Raw genomic sequence first — 20,763 nt, 5'->3', positions numbered from 1 at the left:
ACCTTCATAGCTGGGCTATAACGGCCCGCTCCCTTCGTCCTGCTCCCTTCGGCTCAGGCCTTTAATGCTGAAGCAGGCCTTTTATGACCGGTATAGCCCACTACGGCGGGCTATAAGGCAATATTAGGAATAGTGTACTGGCAAAAGGCCAATGAAATGCTGAAGAGTTATTTCTCTGTTTGAATATCAATGCTTCCGCAATGCTGATTGAGCCTAGCTGGAAGAAAAGGAAGAGTGAACAGATTTACCAATGCCCCTCTTCTCTTTCCCCGGGTCTACTATTGACCAACAAAACTTCCTTTGCATGGGCACCAGTAATTTCATGAAGTGTGGAGATTAGCATTGCTCCTGCTAGATCCATACTGCCAGGTAAGTGCAAAATTGATACCCATTTAGCTAAGCAAAAGTGATGTAGGGAACCTCTTCCCCTACTGAGATGAATGCAAGTGGGGAAAACAGGTCTTATGGAGTACCTGTGTACGAGAGTGAAATGTCCTAATGGTATCCAGGAGGTGTTGTATGTAGGATGCATGGGTGAAGACTGATGTGAATGATGCTTGTAGGTGTTCGATTGGGGTTCCATTGGGGCACCTACAGTGGTGAGGCTGTGTGTCACTAAGGTTCGAGCTTTCCAAGAGATTCTGTAAGCACGGAAAGGACTATTAGGTAGGAGTGAACCTAAGTGATGTGATTCGTTCCTGCATCTTCTAAAGGGGCGCAAGAGTATGTAGGGAGAGGCCAATTGATCCTCCTGAAAAGCCATGCCTGTGGTGAGTGCTTCCATGGCTAAACAAGGGAAACGTTTGGTCCCAGGGACAGTACAAGTTAGCACTTGGCTGGTCCTGAACCACCAGCAGGTAAGCCATGTTACTACATCTCAGTTATGGAGTTCGGGCTTGCAAGATTAGTAAGTGTGCTCACACAGGACACAGAAACATTTGTTTATCTCGCAGTCCTGTAATTAGCCTCACCGCCACCACCCGCACCCCCAAGGTGATAGATACCTCTTAGGAAATTATTGGGGAATGTAGCGGTGATCCCAGTCCCAGAAGGAGATGAATCATCAGCGTGATGTAGTGTTTCATATCCAGAGAGGGCGAAGGTTCTTAAAGCCAGTTGTGCATGGAAGTGTTTTTGCTTCTGAATGAGATTTACGCTGTCTTGAAGACCTCTATACATCTCCTAGATCTTGCCACTATGGATTATCTTCCTGTAGCCACATGCTAGTTTCTTCAAACGCCCCTCCATCTGAGTAAGATGAGGACAAAGACCCAGGCATAGTTCCAAGTCAATCATACATATTTCTTCATTTACCAACATGCTTTCGTTTCTAGAGCCAGGTAAACCTGATAAGGCACTTATAGATCTTGGGATATGTGTTTAGGTCTAGTTATGGACATTCCTTCCAGGCTCTTATTCCTCACACGCACCTTGGACTCAGACACCAATGTGCCCACGTTTAAATACAAAAGAGGTAACATTTGTCGGACTGTAAGAATTAAGGGGGTACCGGGACCTACCTCTAGAACTGGACTGGACTCTGCACAACTTGCTCCTGGGTATCTGCACAGGCCGCATCCCCAGAGGTTGCACAGTTTTGTCCCCGGTCTCTGAAGAGAACCTCTCTCCAACAACTTGAACACGTCAGATAGAGACTGAAACTTAAAAAATAGAACTAAGGCTAGCTCACCGTTGTCTTCACAGGCTTTCTGTGCCGGTCTGCTGCGTTTCACGGGCCTCCTAACCCAGTGAGTACACGGATTTACTCCTCAGGTGTCTTTGCGGCTCGGCTTCCCAGTCCTGCGTTGACCTGGTTCAAGCCACCTGCTGCATCTCCACGTCCTGGATGCTTAGTACACCTTCCAACAAGGTCAGTGTTTACATCTCAACTGAGCGGCTCCTGTTAAGTCTTTTGTCTCTGTTCATTACTTCTCTCACCTCCCTCGAGTTACTAGATGCTTTCCGTCGGGGATGCTCCTCTTGGGATTAGTGACACGCAGCACCTGAGCATCGTCCTGTATTTCTCCTCGCGTTAATCAGGAGCCGCCGCCTGCCGTGGAGCCGCCCAGTGCGCACACGCCAACTCTGCTCGAACTGGAATCACCGTGAGTCAGCAAAAAGCCGCGTGTGGCTGGGGCTCCGAGAGCGGCTTCTGTGCAGACAGAGCACCACAGCTTCCGCGGATTCCCGGCGCGACACCCCAGTGTGATTGCATGTTCCGCCTGGTCTGCGGATTCAGTCGGCCTCTGCTATAGGTTGTATAGTTTAACGCCCGGCTTCTGTGGCTTCAGGTTTCCTTCATTGTTCTCCCTGCTCGCCCCACACGCTCCAGTTTTTTTATTGTCCGCTTGCTTTGTTGCAGGCCTCAGCTAGGTCTTCTCCCTCGTTCTTGCGTACTGCCCTAGCAGGTGGTTGTTATTCCTGCTCGAGCTGTACGATCTCTATTTCTTCTTCAAACTGTGCACTTTAGTTCGCTGTATTTAAGTTGTATTTTCTGCCCCGAATGGAAGTTACGTGCATCAGCTCCCACTGCGCCATCCATTCTGTGCACCTACACAGCAGCCTGCGTTGTGGCCCTGTTAGTTGCCCCCCTGCTCGGGTTACACTGCTCCACCGCCTAAAGTTAGAGCTTGGCATATTTGTGTGGTCACTAGTGGGCACACAAGTTCCAATAGAGGGCAGCACACCTGCACAGTTATCAACATATGCCGCGATCCATGGTACCACCGTGGCCTATAGTAACTTTCTAGCATTCACACTTAGCATATAGCTTGCACCACTCTCTCCAAAAGGAAGCATCTAGAAGAGATTGCTACCAATCCAAGATGCTAAAATATACCACTTCCAGAAATGAAGCTCAGCAAGACTTGAGGTCACCAGGGGCTCAGAATGTAAGCCATTTTGAACCAGAACTTACCTTTATTTTTCTTTTTCTTATTATTTTATTTATTTTGCGGTACAGTTTCTAGACCTCAGCAACGTGGCTTCTGCTTCTGCATTCCTGTGTATGTTCCAGCGTGGGTACCCAGTGGCGTAGCGTAGGTTGTTAGCACCCGGGGCAAGGCAAGTAATTTGCGCCCCCTAACCCGTGGATTTTAGCACTCGAGTCCCCCCCCCCCCCCCAGATGTTGCGCCCGGTGCGGCCGCCCCCCCTGCACCCCCCACGCTACGCCACTGTGGGTACCAACTTGAGTGATCCTGGGTTAGCCCCAGGATGAGCGTTTACAGTCTTATCTTTTATGTGCCTGCGGGGAAAGGTTATGTGTTATTTCTGTACATGTGTAGTAATTCTGCCCCTCTCTCTTTGCAGGTCATCATGCGGTTCCCTCCTTTTTGGTGCTCTTACTTGTTAGCGTTATGTAGGCAGCAGATTGGCGCAGCCCAAGGCATGGACAGCAGTTGCCCAGTTGTGCAGTCATATAGTGACTGCCAATGCAGGAGCCTTCTCGCATGGAACAATACAGCAGATGCGGTGTGTGCGCACAGGAAAGTTTCAGCTCTTCCAAAACAGGCCATGAAAACACACTGGAGTAAATTCGCATATCATTACTCCCAAAAACAGGTGAAGGGGTAAGGAGTGCGTTTAACACAGTAACACCAGTGTCACATCACCACTCGGGTGACGCAACCCTTGAAGTTAATTGAAGGTTGGTGGTTGGACTCCAGTTGGCACTGGGATTGGCATGTTTATGGTTATTTGAGTTTTTACTTTGGTGTTTCTCTTTGGACTCGTCTGTGCTATGGCAGCCTACAAACGTTCACACAAGGGTACGAGGGTAGCATTACCGCCTGTGCTATACCTCTCAATGACTGGGATCACTTAATTCTTTGATGCCATGTTGGCAGATGCTCAGTGGACAGGCAGCCCTCCTCTCCTTCAATGTTGCAGAGAAGAGAGGATTTGTTTGCAAAATAGGTGGCTACGTGCTATTACTCTGCAGTGCATGATTGGCGGCTGCTCCTTTCTTAGGGACCTTGAAGCCTGTCTATCAACACCAGTGCTATGGGTCTTGGGCATCCTACGTTTCTTCTGTTTGGGACAAGTGTTCTCTCTCCTGCAGAGTCACTCAAGAGCCAGCACCTGGTCCACTTCAAGGCCACTATTGAGCCACACTCGTGCTGCTACGAGGCTGGTGGTGACTCTCTTCTGGCCTCTGATTTGTATTCTTACCCATATGTCATGACCTCCGGAGGTGCTGGCATCTGGGGCAAGTGCGAGCGCAGCCAGTTGGATTTGTAGATCGTCAATACATGTTGCTGTTTCATGTTGTTGGTTTTCTACCAGGAGCTTCTTGTGCTGCTGGGCAGGTGGGAACTACATCAGGTCACAAGTGTGTGCTTTTGGAAGTCTCTGGTTCCCAGGTCTCTGTTATAGATAAATGTCGAAAGTGATAAGGACCCCTAACTTGTTTGGCTCAATTTGCCAGTCAGGGTAACAAGATAGAAGACGTGAATAGGGCTATAGAGGTCAGTTCCAATTTAAAATTGATCAAATGGCAGCTTCTTGACCTAGCAACTAAGACTTCTTTTTTTAATCGTTTTCTTATGCTCTAGGATTCCATTGTGAGTTCCCAGGCAAGATTATTTTAGCTTCTGGCAACCATCTAAATTAATTAGGCTGGAGGTTACATGTTGTTGTTCTAAATGTGATCTCTCAAGATGCAGCAAAAACACCATCAGTGGTTTCCCAAGAGGAAACACTGGTACAATGAAGAATGTAGACAGACCAAACAAGCCCTCCTCCTAAGGATTAAATCAAGTGAGATACAAGGACAATAGATCTACGTAGAAAGTAGAAGTACCTAATAGTTAAAAAATAATGCTTTGTGTCGAAAAAACTAGAGAGATGTACATTAAGCAATACAAGACAAAATCCCAAGGATTCTGGAGAGCAGAGGAGCAACAGGTCGGTAGGCCCAAATGTAAAATGTGTAATTCCTGGAAATATATAGGTCTCACACTATAAGGTAACACTATAAAGAATCATAACAGTGCAACATTATGCCTGTCTCTCTAATTACTCCAGACCTTGATGTCCTTTCCGGGAGAGGATTAGTATCATCAGAAGTTGAAGCGAGGAAAAGGTCCAGGCCCAGATAAGGTTCAAGAGGACCTTGACGAGTGATCCTAACTGGTGGTTACGCTTCACACTAACAACAGCCAATGTGATTGTTACGTCTGGCTTCATTCTGGGGTCATGGCATGCAGCACAACAGTCCCTATGTATGTGTGTGTGTGTGTGTATATATATATATATATATATATATATATATATATATATATACATATATATATTTGTGTTTATAAAAAAGAAAAATCTCAAACCCTGGATATTATTGCCTCATATCACTCCTAGATTGCTTCAGCAAAAATAGCTTTACAGAGTCTACAATTTTTGCATTCTGGGCCAATAAATACAGAATTCTTTCTAATGTGCAGCTAGTTTCCTCGGGGGCATGGGAAAAACAGTGCAAGCATTTAGACTGTATCCCTGCATTATCATGAACATCTTAAGAAGAAGAAGACAATTTATTTCACATTTCGTGATCTAAGAGAGCCTTTGATGTGGACAGACCCCCGATTAATTAACATCATGGGAAAACTGGGCTTTGAACCAGGCTTGGTCGAGAATGGTGGATTATTGCATTTAAATACTGTCGCTTCTGGCCACTATGAACAGGATGGCAATTTAACTAATGATTTTGGCATTGTATAAGGTATTCAGCCCGGCTGCATTTTAGCATCATTTAAATTCCAAGATTTATTAATAGACCTGATTTTATTCTAAAAGTGATTAAGTGCGACATTGCCAGATTGAGTCATGACCAATCCCCGTATACTTTATGCTACTAATGTGGTCGCATGTGCCTGCACAGAAAATGACATGGTATGGCTCTTGGCAGCATTTGGTAAACATTACATCCTTACCGTGTGCGGAGGGTGTGGTGGTATCTGCCATGCATTTTCTTCTTTCAGGAAGGATGCAACGGCATCCTCGCCAGACACCATTTTTCTTTTCCTATGCTTCTCGCATGGACATGGAATTATGGAGTAACTTCCTCCATGCAGGCTTCTGAAATATGCCACAAGCAGGAAGAAATTACTATCAAGAAAACAGTGTGTATTCTGCATCATTTTGTGTTGTATCCATCCTGGAAATCTGGGTATATATGTATGTCTATTGACATGTTAATTCATGTTTTGTTCTCTGTTTCTTCCCAATACAAGATTGCCGCACCTGTTTTGGAATTAAGTCACATCCTATTTCCCACTACTTAAGGAGCAGCACTGTGAAGATCAGTTGTCACAATTGTTCATTGCTCGCTTCCTGGATTCAGTGGTTCCTCTGCTGTCTCCAGTTTAATAGATGATCTTATCCATCTCCAGCGGCCTTCTCTGACCAGCTTGGAGATTTTTTATGGAATCCAGTTTTCCTCCTACTTGCTGGGTTATGTCATGGAGCAGTCCCAGATTATCCCTCAGGCTGGTGTCTGGTCCTGCCTCTGAAGGTAAACTGCCTTTTCTGCTTACGTCGAGAAGCCCAGCTTTTGGAAGGTTGAAACACCACTAAAACCAAGAAATGGAATAAGCTCAGGATCAGCTCTAGTACAAGAAATTCAAGGAAAGTGAAAGCCTCTTAAGATACCTGTCAGGTTAATTTCACTTCTAAACCTCATATCTGTGTCTTCAACAGAGCTTAGGTGAGCTTTATTGTGAGCCACATCATCATAAATGCCTTAGCTTGGGCGATGTCCTTGATTGGGGAAATCAGTCCTCTCCTTGACAATTTTACAGCATTTCTTATTGAATTTAAAAGGCTGTTAGAGCACAAAGACCAGACATTCATATCTCATGAAGAGATCCTAGAGCTATGTAAAGTTTGCAATGATCTCCAGAATTATATCTCAAAATCATAGTTTGGCCACATAAATACAGTAGACTGACTCAACCCTTTTCACTCTTTTTAGAAAAGAGTTAAAGGATGAGATAAAGGACGAACCTGCAATGACCGACAGACCTCCTACCTTTCTGGTACTCATCCAACTAACTCTTTATATTGAGGGTCACTTTCATGAGAGATGTCAGGAGACTTAAAAGCAATCTTCGTCAAAATCCACCTTTAGACTGCCATTCAAGACTGCGATCAAGGCTTCTGAACCTTGAGAAGAGCCCAGTCAAGTGGGTTTTACTAAAGGTCCCTTAAGCGGGGAAGAGAGAGCAAGAAGGCGGAACCTTGGTTCATGTATGTGATGTGGTCAAGAAGGTCACCCTTTGAACTCTTCCCCTTTGGGACCTGTTCACTCTTCAGTGAATTCGGGAAACTAAAGGGCTTGTCAATAGTGGAGGGAATAGAGGTGAGTGATAAACAGCTGACCCTGCCTTCACCTCATAATTCTTTCAGCTTCATTCTCCTGCAAAGAGAATTCCTAAATCCAGCCTATTCATCCTTTGGTTCCTTTTCTAATCGACTATGGAGCGTCCAGTGTCTAGATGGACATTCAGTGGGCCTTGCACCATCAGATTCCAGTCACCAAAAAACAGTAACCATGGCTGTAGAGTCTGTGGCCGGGGCTTTAGTGGCTTCAGGATTAGTAATAGAGGAAACCAGACCATTACCTCTTAAAACTGTCGCTATTATGAAATCCTAACCTTTGATTTGATTTCCTTTCCCCGTTATCCAATTATTTTAGGAATCAGCTGGTTGGCAAAAAAACTATCATTTTTTCTACTGGGTTGCCAGGACTCTTTTTTGTGCTCTGAGTTTAGTGTTTCCCACTGCACAGCTGACCAATCTTGTACTGAAATACCTGAACTTCACTCAGAAATTCTCATTCACTCTGTTGCTCAGCTTGCTGAGATTCCAGATTCCTGTGGTGAGTTGCTTATCATAGTCAAAGAAACCACAACCAAGGAACTACCTCCTCACCTCCTCTTTGATTGTTCCATTAACATCCTGCTGATGCCATTGTTCATTATGGGAATATCTTCTCCTTGTCACCCCTAGGACGGCAAATATCAAGGGGAATATCATGATGCGAATCTGGCAAATAGTCTTATCAACCGTTAAAGTCCCTGGATGTAGCTTCTTTGTTTTTTGTGCCAAAAAAACAGAGCATCTGAAGTCAGGCCATGTATTGACTACAGAGGATTAACTCGTGACTGAAGGACCAGTACCCCTTGCCGCTTATATCAGACATCTTAAAAGCCACCCAAAGAACAAAAATATTTACCAAGCTTTTTTTCAACAATTTGATTTTCTTCTTACTTACATTTCAGGTTCTGAAAATGTTGTAGTGTAGCAGTGAAATGATCCACAATTTGCAGAAGTTCAATTGTGGATTATTCCAGTAAAGATCAGGAGTAGACAGGACAACATCCACTCAAGTTGGTTGCTACTTGATCATCTCCGAAGATTCCATATTACATACTCAGGAATCTACATGACATAGCACTGTCCTAATGCATTCTAAATAATACAGACATGTAACACTGACTCTCTGTTCTGACTGCATACAGAATCTGCAATCTTCAAGACAGCAGAGAAGATTATTGCTCCACAGGCCTTTATTTCAACAATGATTTCCACATTGAAGCAATCTCATTGAAGCAATCTGATGGAAACAAAATTATTTAACCTACAAAGGTTAAAACAACCACATCCTTGTTTTCAAATAAGAGAGAACAATGGAGTGATTTTTGTTCAAGGGAGACTGTATATTCTCACAACACAATCACAAAGAGTTATATTTTAGTTAAGAGGCCAATAAGTAACAGAAAAAATCAATAAAATGAAGTTTTGGTGGTCATCTCTTCTCCTGGAGTCATAAAGATCATCCCAAATTGAGAAGTCTGTGCCCAAAACAAATCTGAAACACACAAAGAAAATCAGGATTGTTATTATCTCCTGAAATACCTTCCAAAACCCTGGGAAACAATTCCTACTGATTGTATCGCGGAATTGCCTCTTTATGAAACTTCTACCACCATTGTGGTCAATATAGATGAATTTGCTAAAATGGCCCATATCTTTGCTCTTCCTAAATTACGAATCGCATCAGAAATGGCTAAAGGTTTCTATTCAGAGTTCTTCAGATTTCATGGGCTGCCCTTGAAAATCATTTCTGACTTGGGCCCTCAATAAATCTCCCTATTTTTTGGGAAATCCATGTGTTACAAAATAGGCATTCAAAGAGCCTTAACTTCAGGTTTTCAATCCCAGTCTAATGGATAAACTGAAAGGTTGAATATAATGCTTGAAGAATTTTTAAGGCGTTCCATTTCTGCCACCCAAGACAAATGGAAATGTATTTTTCCATCAGCAGAATTTGTATATAACAATTATATCGATACCTACACAGGGTTAGGTTAGAATAGACAACCGGCTCCTAATTATAAAATAGGTGACAAAGTCTGGTAGCCCTAATTTAATCTACTGTGTGCCATTTGTTAGTCTAAATTGTACCCAAAATGTGATGGTCCTTTTGAATTCTCAAAGATAATAAATCCCATCAAAGTGCAGCTAAAACTGCCTCCTACTTGGATGGTTCATCCTTACTTTCATGGTTCCCATTTAAAACATTTTTCACGAAGGGTACATCCTGATATGAGAAAGCCTACTCCCATACTTGCTGATGGTCAGTCTGAATATGAATTTTAGGAGATTTGTGACTCCTGATATTTTAGAGGGAAACTACAGCATTTGATAGAAAGGGGTTTTGACACATGTGATAGTTCTTGGGAACCTCCAGATCTGTTCATGCTCACTGATTAGATAAGCAATTTTTCCCTAAGAATCCTCATAAACCAGGAACTCCTGCGAAGAGGCACGGTGTAAAGAGAGGCTCCTTACCTCTTTATCGCAAGCGGAAGGTACAGATGTATCTGGCATGAGTTTTCTTGCTTTAGCAAGGACGTGGCTAGGTCCTCACCCAACTCCATGTTTTCTTTTCCTGCACGTCTTATGCGTGCAGGGAATTATGGGACAAATTCCTGCATGCAGGCCTCTAACATACACAATATGCAGGAACAAATTACTTTTAAGACGATATAGTGTATTCTGCATTACTTTGTTATATACACACACACACTCTTTCTTTTGCTCGATCTGGAATCACCGTGAGTCAGCAAAAGGCCGCGTGTGGCTGGGGCTCCGAGAGCGGCTTCTGTGCAGACCAGAACACCACAGCTCCCGCGGATTCCCGGCGCGACACAACAGTGTGATTGCATGTTCCGCCTGGTCTGCGGATTCAGTCGGCCTCTGCTATAGGTTGTATAGTTTAACGCCCGGCTTCTGTGGCTTCAGGTTTCCTTCATTGTTCTCCCTGCTCGCTCCTCACGCTCCAGTTTTTTTATTGTCCGTTTGCTTTGTTGCAGGCCTCAGCTAGGTCTCCTCCCTCGTTCTTGCTTACTGCCCTAGCAGGTGGTTGTTATTCTTGCTCGAGCTGTACGATCTCTATTTCTTCTTCAAACTGTGCACTTTAGTTCGCTGTATTTAAGTTGTATTTTCTGCCCCGAACGGAATTTCCGTGCATCAGCTCCCACTGCGCCATCCATTCTATGCACCTACACAGGTTACATTTGCTGCCCACGCTGGGTTCTAATCTCTGGCTTGGCTTTATCTCCTTGCTGCACATTCCAGTGGCTACTGTGGTAAGAGGTTCCAGTGCCCGCCTGGGGCACAGGTTCTGTTTCGAGTGTCTGACTTTGCTGCAAGTTCTAATCTTTGCATGCGAATTGCTCATCAGTGCCCTAACGCAAAATGGTACCTTCCCCCTGCAGAATGTGATGAGCCCCCCAGAGTCTCCCATAACTTATAGATATTAATTGGCCGTGGGCTGAGTGGGGCCCCGCTGAAGGGTTGGGGGGGCCTGCACAGCAGCAGCCTGCACTGTGCCCCTGTTGGTTGACCCCCTGCTCAGGTTACACTGCTCCACCGGCTAAAGTTAGAGCTTGGCATATGTGTGTGGTCACTGGTGGGCACACAAGTACCAATAGAGGGCACGATTATCAACATATGCAGAGATCCATGTTACCACCGTGGCCTATTGTAACTTTCTAGCATTCACACTTGGCATATAGTTTGCACCACTCTCTCCAAAAGGAAGGATCTAGAAGAGATTGCTACCAATGGTAAAATGGTACCACTTCCAGAAATGAAGCTCAGCTAGACTTGAGGTCATCAGGGGATCAGCATGTAAGCCATTTTGAACCAGAACTTACCTTTATTTTTATTTTTCGTATTATTTTATTTATTTTTCGGTATAGTTTCTAGACCTCAGCAACGTGGCTCCTGCTTCTGCATTCCTGTGTATGTTCCAGCGTGGGTACCAACTTGAGTGATCCTGGGTTAGCCCCAGGATGAGCGTTTTCAGTCTTATCTTTTATGTGCCTTCGGGGAAAGGTTATGTTATTCCTGTACATGTGTAGTAATTCTGCCCCTCTCTCTTTGCAGGTCATCATGCGGTTCCCTCCTTTTTTGTGCTCTTACTTGTTAGCGTTATGTAGGCAGCAGATTGGCACAGCCAAGGCATGGACACCAGTTGCCCAGTTGTTCAGTCATACAGTGACTGCCAATGCAGGAGCCTTCTCGCATGGAACAATACAGCAGATGCGGTGTGTGCGCACAGGAAAGTTTCAGCTCTTCCAAAACAGGCCATGAAAACACACTGGAGTAAATTCGCATACCATTACTCCCCAAAACAGGTGAAGGGGTAAGGAGTGCGTTTAACACAGTAACACCAGTGTCACATCACCACTCGGGTGACGCAACCCTTGAAGTTAATTGAAGGTTGGTGGTTGGACTCCAGTTGGCACTGGGATTGGCATGTTTATGGTTATTTGAGTTTTTACTTTGGTGTTTCTCTTTGGACTCGTCTGTGCTATGGCAGCCCACAAACGTTCACACAAGGGTACGAGGGTAGCATTACCGCCTGTGCCGTACCTCTCAATGATTGGGATCACTTAATTCTTTGATGCCATGTTGGCAGATGCTCAGTGGACAGGCAGCCCTCCTCTCCTTCATTGTTGCAGAGAAGAGAGGATTTGTTTGAAAAATAGGTGGCTACGTGCTATTACTCTGCAGTGCATGATTGGCGGCTGCTCCTTTCTTAGGGACCTTGAAGCCTGTCTATCAACACCAGTGCTATGGGTCCTAGGCATCCTACGTTTCTTCTGTTTGGGACAAGTGTTCTCTCTCCTGCAGAGTCACTCAAGAGCCAGCACCTGGTCCACTTCAAGGCCACTATTGAGCCACACTCGTGCTGCTACGAGGCTGGTGGTGACTCTCTTGTGGCCTCTGATTTGTATTCTTACCCATATGTCATGACCTCCGGAGGTGCTGGCATCTGGGGCAAGTGCGAGCGCAGCCAGTTGGATTTGTAGATCGTCAATACATGTTGGTGTTTCTTGTTGTTGGTTTTCTACCAGGAGCTTCTTGTGCTGCTGGGCAGGTGGGAACTACATCAGGTCACAAGTGTGTGCTTTTGGAAGTCTCTGGTTCCCAGGTCTCTGTTATAGGTAAATGGTGATGGGTAGAATATTAGGGGTAGCTGTAAATTTGTGGACACATGGGAAAGGAGGACCTGCTGGATGTTGTTTGGTCTGGGCCTCCTGAATAAGTATTTTCTTTTCTACATGAGTTCTTCAGGCTGGTTAACTCATCTGATGGCATGGCAAGGTGCGCATTTGGCACTATGCTGGTATAGAATTTGGCACGTGCAGGCTTAGAATGTCTGGTGCCTTTGGAGGGTAACAATTTTGTGTGTGTGTAAAGCTTTCTCTGCCCTTTTACATATCCTATGTCTTTCATTTGTGTGAGGGAAGGTTGCATTGCTGATGCCACTGATGTGAATCCAGTGTATGTGAGGAAATCTGCAGTGCCGCGTAACATGGGCGTCATTTGGGCGACCCCTGGCGTGCCCTTGGCTACCCCAGACACTGCCCTTGCTACCCCTGACACTGCCCTTGCTACCCCTGGCCTCAGAAATGGCAAATTCAGTGCCAGAAACACAGTGGCAGCTTGTCCTTATGGACGTCAGTTGAGGCTCGGCTCTTTTGTTTTTTGTCAATGTTTTATTGCACTAATAATAAATAATAACATTTTTCACTATTAGTAGAATTAAAATGGAGTACAGTTAGCTGGAATATACCCTTACATGGCAGCTGTGGTAAGTAAAATGCTTTTAAATGTATGTTGTGTGCTTGCCTGTGGGTGAGACTGTATTTATGGGAGAAAGAGTGTATGTAAATGTGAATTGGAGTGTATGTATAAGTAGGGGGGTGTGTGTGTGTGTGAGTGAAAGTGGAAGTCAAAGGACGTATGATGTCACTTCAGGTACCCCTGGCATTTAGGTGAATTGACATCCATGCTGTGAAACACCCAAGATGCAAGGGAAGACAGGGCTGTACATGTGCCATAAATGCATTAGAATGTGCTGCTGCTGCTTGCACGGCATCTCTTCTGCAAGATTGATCACAAGCAGTCCCTTTTCTAACGCTGTATGCCTCAGGTGCTGAACGTCATTAATTCTAGTAGTGTCGATGAGTGATAGCGTTTAAAGAGTTGTTACAATAAGGTGGCAGAAGTTATGAAAAGAGACAACAGACTTAACAAAAGATGCACAGTCGAGTTCTCTAACCCAGGGTTTGTAGGAAGGGTGGTCTCCTTACCTACTATCAACTGGCCCGGTCCCAGGGGCAGCATGCATGTATACTCACCACAGTTCAGTGATGCAACAACACACACGGGTATTATGCACATCTCCTGCAGCTCGCTGAATTTTTAAGGCCGTGACATGCTGCCTTGCCCTTTCTATAAGGGCTGCATGCTGGAGGAATGTTCCCTCTCCTTTTCCCCAAAGGGGCTTTCAGACGGAAGGATTTGCTGTGTGCAAAGTTGTAGGGTATGAAATCTTAGCATGGATTGGAAAAGATGTTCTGGGTCTGCCCTGTTTGCTGGCCTGCTTCACGTTTTTACCTCGATATACTAAAAACCTGCAATTTTTCTGGAGAAGCTTTTTTTTGTGACACATGACGCTAAAGCATATCCTCTACAAGTTAGAACATGTACTTTACGTGTACTACACCCCATTCACTGCTCCCTACTGCCTCTTTCATGCTACGCCACGTCTGACTGTGTTTCAAGCCTTCTTACATGCACTTCTGGTGGGAATGCAGCCATCTCTGTGTAAATTCCAACTCTTTCTTAATAACTGGTGTCCTTGTCTTCCAAAGAGTGGCTGTGGTGTGTCATTTGTGGATTGCTTGCTTGTTAAATATATGCAGAGCCAGACCATGTGCCGGGCACGCATGACACTATGGTGGTCATTACAACCCTGGCGGACGGTGTTAAAGGTGCGGTAATACCGCAAACAGGCCGGCGGACCAAAAAATGGAACTACGACCCTGGCGGAAACCGCCAACAAAGACAGCCACTTTAACACCACCGCCCGCCACGGCGGTACAGACAAGCAGTGCAGCGGTTACCGCCAACAGACAGGCGGGAGCCAATTTACCACCCACACTATTACAACCCGCCAATCCGCCACCTTTTCCGGGGCGGATTCACCGTGGATAAAAACACGGCGGAAACAGTTTCTGCAATGGGAAAATGCTCACCTGAACACATCCCACGAGGAACGAGGACACCATGGAGCCGGAACTACAAATACTCCCTGCCCTTGTCTTTCTGCTCCTTTATGAGCAACAGCTATGTAGGCGCAGAAGATACCGGTGAGTACTGCATCTATGACACGGGGAGGGGGGAGGCAAAAGTCAGGGGGACACCCACCAAACACCCCCACCCTCGCATTATACAACATACACACCAATGCAGTCACAAAAATCACATTAACAACCCACAATCCCCCCCGGAAGAATGCAAAGACAATGCGAAATTCGGGCAAACATTGTAATGTGCCAATATACATGTCATACAAAAATATACATATATATATATATCTAAATCACTCTTATTTACACATACAATCCGAGAAGTAGTGCAGATATGTACACAACAATGTCCGTGCACCAACAGTCCAAAAATGCATGGGCGAGGCCCACAATAGATACCTGACCAAAATCGGAGAGAACACTGCCGGGGCATCAGATGGAAACACTACAGGCACCTCAGGGGGAAGGGAAGGGGGGGGGCACCTCAGCCACATGAATGCGAAGCCAGATCCACGACGGGGCTCCATGCCCATTGATGTATCCTGGGGAGTGCAAAGCCACAGTCTCTCAAGTCTCTACAGTGGGTGGGTTGCCCACTGTACCATCCTGGGGAGTGTAAAGCCACAGTCTCTCAAGTCTCTACAGTGGGTGGGTTGCCCACTGTGCCATCTTGGGGAGTGCAAAGCCACAGTCTCTCAAGTCTCTACAGTGGGTGGTTTGCCCACTGTGCCATCCTGGGGAGTGCAAAGCCACAGTCTCTCAAGTCTCTACAGTGGGTGGGTTGCCCACTGTACCATCCTGGGGAGTGCAAAGCCATAGTCTCTCAAGTCTCTACAGTGGGTGGGTTGCCCACTGTGCCATCCTGGGGAGTGCAAAGCCACAGTTTCTCAAGTAGATGCAGGTCTCCAGTGGTTCTGGAGGGGGACTGGTGCCCAGACTGGATGAGTCTCCCCGTGAAAGTTCCTGTCCTGTGACTGTCCCAGCTGCACATGGGATAAGGATGCCTGATGTGGCGGTCCATTCATTCCTACACGGTGCATGCCTTATTCAGCGGTGCTTTGACATGGCGGTTCAGGACTGTTCAGCGGTGCATTGACATGGCGGTCTTTGCCCTGTTCAGCGGTGCTTTGCCTTGGCGGTCTTTGCCCTGTTCAGCAGTGCTTTGCCATGGCGGTCTTTGCCCTGTTCAGCGGTGCATTGACATGGCGGTCTTTGCCCTGTTCAGCGGTGCATTGACATGGCGGTCTTTGCCCTGTTCAGCGGTGCTTTGACATGGCGGTCTTTGCCCTGTTCAGCGGTGCATTGACATGGCGGTCTTTGCCCTGTTCAGCGGTGCTTTGACATGGCGGTCTTTGCCCTGTTCAGCGGTGCATTGACATGGCGGTCTTTGCCCTGTTCAGCGGTGCATTGACATGGCGGTCTTTGCCCTGTTCAGCGGTGCTTTGCCATGGCGGGTCTGGACTGTTCAGCGGTGCTTTGCAATGGCGGTTCTGATACGGACATTGGTGTGTGGCATGACGATCTCCACACTGGACATTGGTGTGTGGCATGACGATCTCCACACTGGACATTGGTGTGTGGCATGACGATCTCTACACTGGACATTGGTGTGTGGCGTGACGATCCCTACAATGGGCATTGGTGTGTGGCATGCCGATCCCTGCAATGGGCATTGGTGTGTGGCATGACGTTCCATCATTGCCCAGCGGGGCTGTGGCATCCTGGCCCCTCCTGGGCTGTGACTCTGGCGGTGGTTTCTGGACCAGTTACGATACTTGTGCCCTCCTGGGCTGTGACTCCGGCGGTGGTCTCCTGACCAGTAACAATACTTGTGCCCTCCTGGGCTGTGACTCCGGCGGTGGTCTCCTGACCAGTGACGATACTTGTGCCCTCCTGGGCTGTGACTCCGGCGGTGGTTTCTGGACCAGTGACTATACTTGTGCCCTCCTGGACTGTGACTCCGGCGGTGGTTTCTGTACCAGTAACAATACTTGTGCCTTCCTGGGCTGTGACTCCGGCGGTGGTCTCCTGACCAGTGACGATACTTGTGCCCTCCTGGGCTGTGACTCCGGGGGTGGTTTCTGGACCAGTGACGATACTTGTGCCCTCCTGGGCTGTGACTCCGGGGGTGGTTTCTGGACCAGTGACGATACTTGTGCCCTCCTGGGCTGTGACTCCGGGGGTGGTTTCTGGACCAGTAACGATACTTGTGCCCTCCTGGGCTGTGAATCTGGCGGTGGTCTCCTGACCAGTGACGATACTTGTGCCCTCCTGGGCTGTGACTCGGGCGGTGGTTTCTGGACCAGTGACGATACTTGTGCCCTCCTGGGCTGTGACTCCGGCGATGGTTTCTGCACCAGTAACAATACTTGTGCCCTCCTGGGCTGTGACTCCGGCGGTGCTTTCTGGACCAGTACGATACTTGTGCCCTCCTGGGCTGTGACTCCGGCGGTGGTTTCTGGACCAGTAACGATACTTGTGCCCTCCTGGGCTGTGACTCCGGCGGTGGTCTCTTGACCAGTAACGATACTTGTGCCCTCCTGGGCTGTGACTCCGGCGGTGGTTTCTGGACCAGTGACGATACTTGTGCCCTCCTGGGCTGTGACTCCGGCGGTGGTCTCCTGACCAGTGACGATACTTATGCCCTCCTGGGCTGTGACTCCGGTGGTGGTTTCTGGACCAGTGACGATACTTGTGCCCTCCTGGGCTGTGACTCCGGCGGTGGTTTCTGGACCAGTGACGATACTTGTGCCCTCCTGGGCTGTGACTCCGGCAGTGGTCTCCTGACCAGTGACGATACTTGTGCCCTCCTGGGCTGTGACTCCGGCGGTGGTTTCTGGACCAGTGACGATACTTGTGCCCTCCTGGGCTGTGACTCCGGCGGTGGTTTCTGGACCAGTGACGATACTTGGGCCCTCCTGGGCTGTGACTCTGGCGGTGGTCTCTGGACCAGTGACGACGGTGCTGGCGGTTGTGTCTGGACCGCCGGAAATGATAGCGCATTTCTCCGCCGTGACACTCACAACAGGCTGGGCAGACTTCCTCTGGACCTTCCCCACCTTTTTTGGAGTTACAGCTGACTCACCAATCGCCTTCGATCCCATGTCACTTGTTGTCCCACCAGGAGTCTTAACACGGTCCCGTCGTCCACTCTCCAATTTCAGAGCCTTTACAGGGGGTGGGCTGCCAGTGCCTTGGCTCCGGGTCCTACTGCCTGCCCTGGTGGCCGGTGCACTCCAAAAACCTGGAACACGCACCACTGGTACTGGAGGCTTTTTGGCTGAGACGCTACGACGGGACTGATGAATTGGAGGGGGGGTGGGGGCAAAAAGGTCAATTTGACATAGGGACAGTTTCTGACGGACACTGGGATGGGTAGCTGGAGGGGGTCTGGGAGTGGAGGAAGAGGAGGTGGTTGTAGGAGGTGTCACTTTAGGTGTTTTGGGTGCAGGTACTGTAGGCTGTCGTGAGGTGGATGGATGTTGGGTGAGTGATTGCCGGCGTTTGTGTACTTTGGGAGGGGGCGTCACAGACACACTGGGAGAGGACACAGGGGACGTGTAAATGGCAGTGGAGGTGGTGAGTGCAGGTGAGCGGCTTGTGGTGCTGGGTGTCCTGGTGCGAGTCCTAGTGCCTGTAGATGTGGTGCATGCAGGTGTGTGTGTAGACGAGACTGGGAGGGAGGAGGGAGGAGGGAGAAGAGGAGGAGGGGGACACAGTGGATGTTGCTGTGTCTGTATGTGGGTGAGGCATGCGTGAGTGCCTGTGGTGTGTTTGGTGCCTATGTTTGCTTGAGCTACTTGTGTGTGTTGACTTGTGTGCATGCTGGTCTGTAGGTGTGCTTGGGATGGGCTGGGGTACAGGGGATTGGGTCTGGGTGGAGGAAGTTGGAGGGGGGAGGCTGGACACAGGGGCAATGGCTGCCATCAGTGCTGAGGCCACAGATTGCAGGGTTCGCTGAAGGGCAGCCTGACCAGAATGAATGCCCTCCAGGAATGCATTACCGTGTTGCAACTCTCGTTCTACACCCTGGATGGCATTCACAATGGTAGACTGCCCAACAGTGAGTGACCTGAGGAGGTCAATGGCCTACTCACTGAGGGCAGCAGGGGTGACAGGGACAGGGCCTGAGGTGCCTGGGGCGAAGGTGATGCCCACCCTCCTGGGTGAGCAGGCACGGGGCGAATGCTGAGGGGCTGCTGGAAGGGCGGTGCTGGTAGGGGAGGTGGCGGCTGTACCTGTAGAAGTGGGGCGCACAGATGGTGCCGCCACCACAGGGGAGCTCCCTTCGGCGGACGAGTCCGTGTCGCTGGTTGGTGATCCGGTGGCCGACGTGAAGCTCCCCTCGCCCTCCGTCCCACTGGTCATTCAGAGTCTGGTGTGGCCCTCCATGGCCATGTGGGATGCAGCTCCCTCGTGCTCTGGTGCCACTGTACCTCCGCCTGATGATGCTGATGTACAAAAGGACAGGGAGAGCAGGAAGAGGGGGAGGAGACAGAACAAGGAGAGTTTTAGTGCATGGCATACCGCTACTGTTGGCGGACAAGACAGACGCAGCAGCCCCATGCATTACGCCGTGCTCCTGACCTCTGCACATGCAATTTCTGGGATATGGCCTACATGGCAATGGTGGAAATCTGCGCACATGGATACCACAGGGGCAACTATACCTCAACTTGGCACTCTGCTGAGTTGGGGTTGAGTGCCACATGGCCTACATAACGGAGGGGCCTTGCCTACCTAACTCGCCCTGGCCTAGGGACACCCACAGCCCACCACCACAACCCAGACCCCTCCACTGCACGCAAAGTCCGCAGAATGAGGTTGTACTTACCCCCTTGTGTCTGCTGTGATGTCCTCAAGCGCCCATCCAACTCCGGGTAGGCCACCGCCAGGATCCGGAACATCAGGGGGGTCATGGTGCGACGGGCACCCCTCCCACGTTGGGAGGCCATCCCCAGCTGAGCCTCCGCCGTCTTCTTGCTGCAGCGGCGAATGTCCTCCCATCTCTTCCGGCAGTGGGTGCCCCGTCTCTGGTGGGCCCCCAGGGTCCGGACCTCCTTGGCGATGGCACGCCAAATGTCCCTCTTCTGGTGGGCGCTGACCTACATGACATGCACAAAGGAAGAGGAACAGTCATTACCAACTGCACCGTCAATGTGAGTGGCCCCCTCCCTACTCTGACCATGTGGCCCATTCATTCCCATGCATTAATGTACTATGAACTCTGGCCCGTTCCCTCTTCAACCCAGCCCTCTCCACCCAGGCCTAGCCCATACAACGTGCTCCCTCTGTACTAACCTGTTGGTCTGGAGGACCGAAGAGTAGCATGTACTGGGGGAGGACCCCATCCACAAGTTTCTCCAACTCCTGTGCAGTGAAGGCAGGGGCCTTTTCCCCAGACGCAGCAGCTATCGTTGCTTCCAGACCGAGGTCACAGCAGCACTAGCAGTGTAGGTCCTCTCCTGTCGAAGGTCAGGTATCTAGTGATTGAACAGATAGAAAATGGCGGTGACGTCCGCGGCGGGGCGCATCATCACCGCCGGCGCACCTGTTCATTGGCTCCTGGGGCCCATAGGGTCCAATGTTAACCAATGCAGCAGTGCGCCACGGTCTACGACCGCCTACCGCGACGGTGTGCAACGCCAGCGCAGTTACCCCACAATCCCATTGTCCCAGTTTAGAGGTCAGGCAGCCGCCATTTCAGGGGTCCACATGGCTTCATTTACTACTGCGTCACACATAGCTAGGCCTATACTCAACACACATACAGGAAGGGTTTATTGTCTGGTGTAGTCTTGTGTGTAACTGTGGGTACATACCTGGAGGAATAGTGACTGGTTCTTCGCTGTTGTCCTTCTTAGGCACCGTCAGTTGGGACATATTGGAAGATCCGCCGGTGTACCGACCGCTGGTGGACCTGTTGACAATGGAAGAAAGACATGTCATCATCACCTACCGGTTTGACCGTGCCACAATCCAGGAACTATGTACCCAGTTGGAGCCAGACCTGATGTCACCAATCCGCCATCCGACTGGAATCCCCCCTGACGTGCAGGTGCTGTCAGTGCTCCATTTCCTTGCAAGTGGGTC

The 20,763-nt window shown here is 48.7% G+C and overlaps 1 protein-coding gene across 2 annotated transcripts in view; it reads right to left on the bottom strand.

Moving 5' to 3' along the window:
• Positions 1-2,673, bottom strand: part of LOC138285763 (apoptosis-inducing factor 3-like) — a 328,578-nt gene extending 325,905 nt beyond the window's left edge. Inside the window, exon 1 of one of the 2 annotated variants that reach the window (XM_069226119.1) lies at positions 1,691-2,673. The gene's annotated coding sequence lies outside the window, so the exon portion shown is untranslated. The remainder of the gene's footprint in view (positions 1-1,690) is intronic. The other variant, XM_069226120.1, reaches the window with a different exon arrangement.
• Between the last annotated feature and the right edge of the window lie 18,090 nt (positions 2,674-20,763).

This window comes from Pleurodeles waltl, chromosome 3_1 (genome assembly GCF_031143425.1).
Source record: "Pleurodeles waltl isolate 20211129_DDA chromosome 3_1, aPleWal1.hap1.20221129, whole genome shotgun sequence".
NCBI lineage: Eukaryota > Metazoa > Chordata > Amphibia > Caudata > Salamandridae > Pleurodeles > Pleurodeles waltl.
The sequence above is the reverse complement of the archived record's forward strand: the minus strand, read 5'-3'. Positions and strand labels throughout refer to the sequence as shown.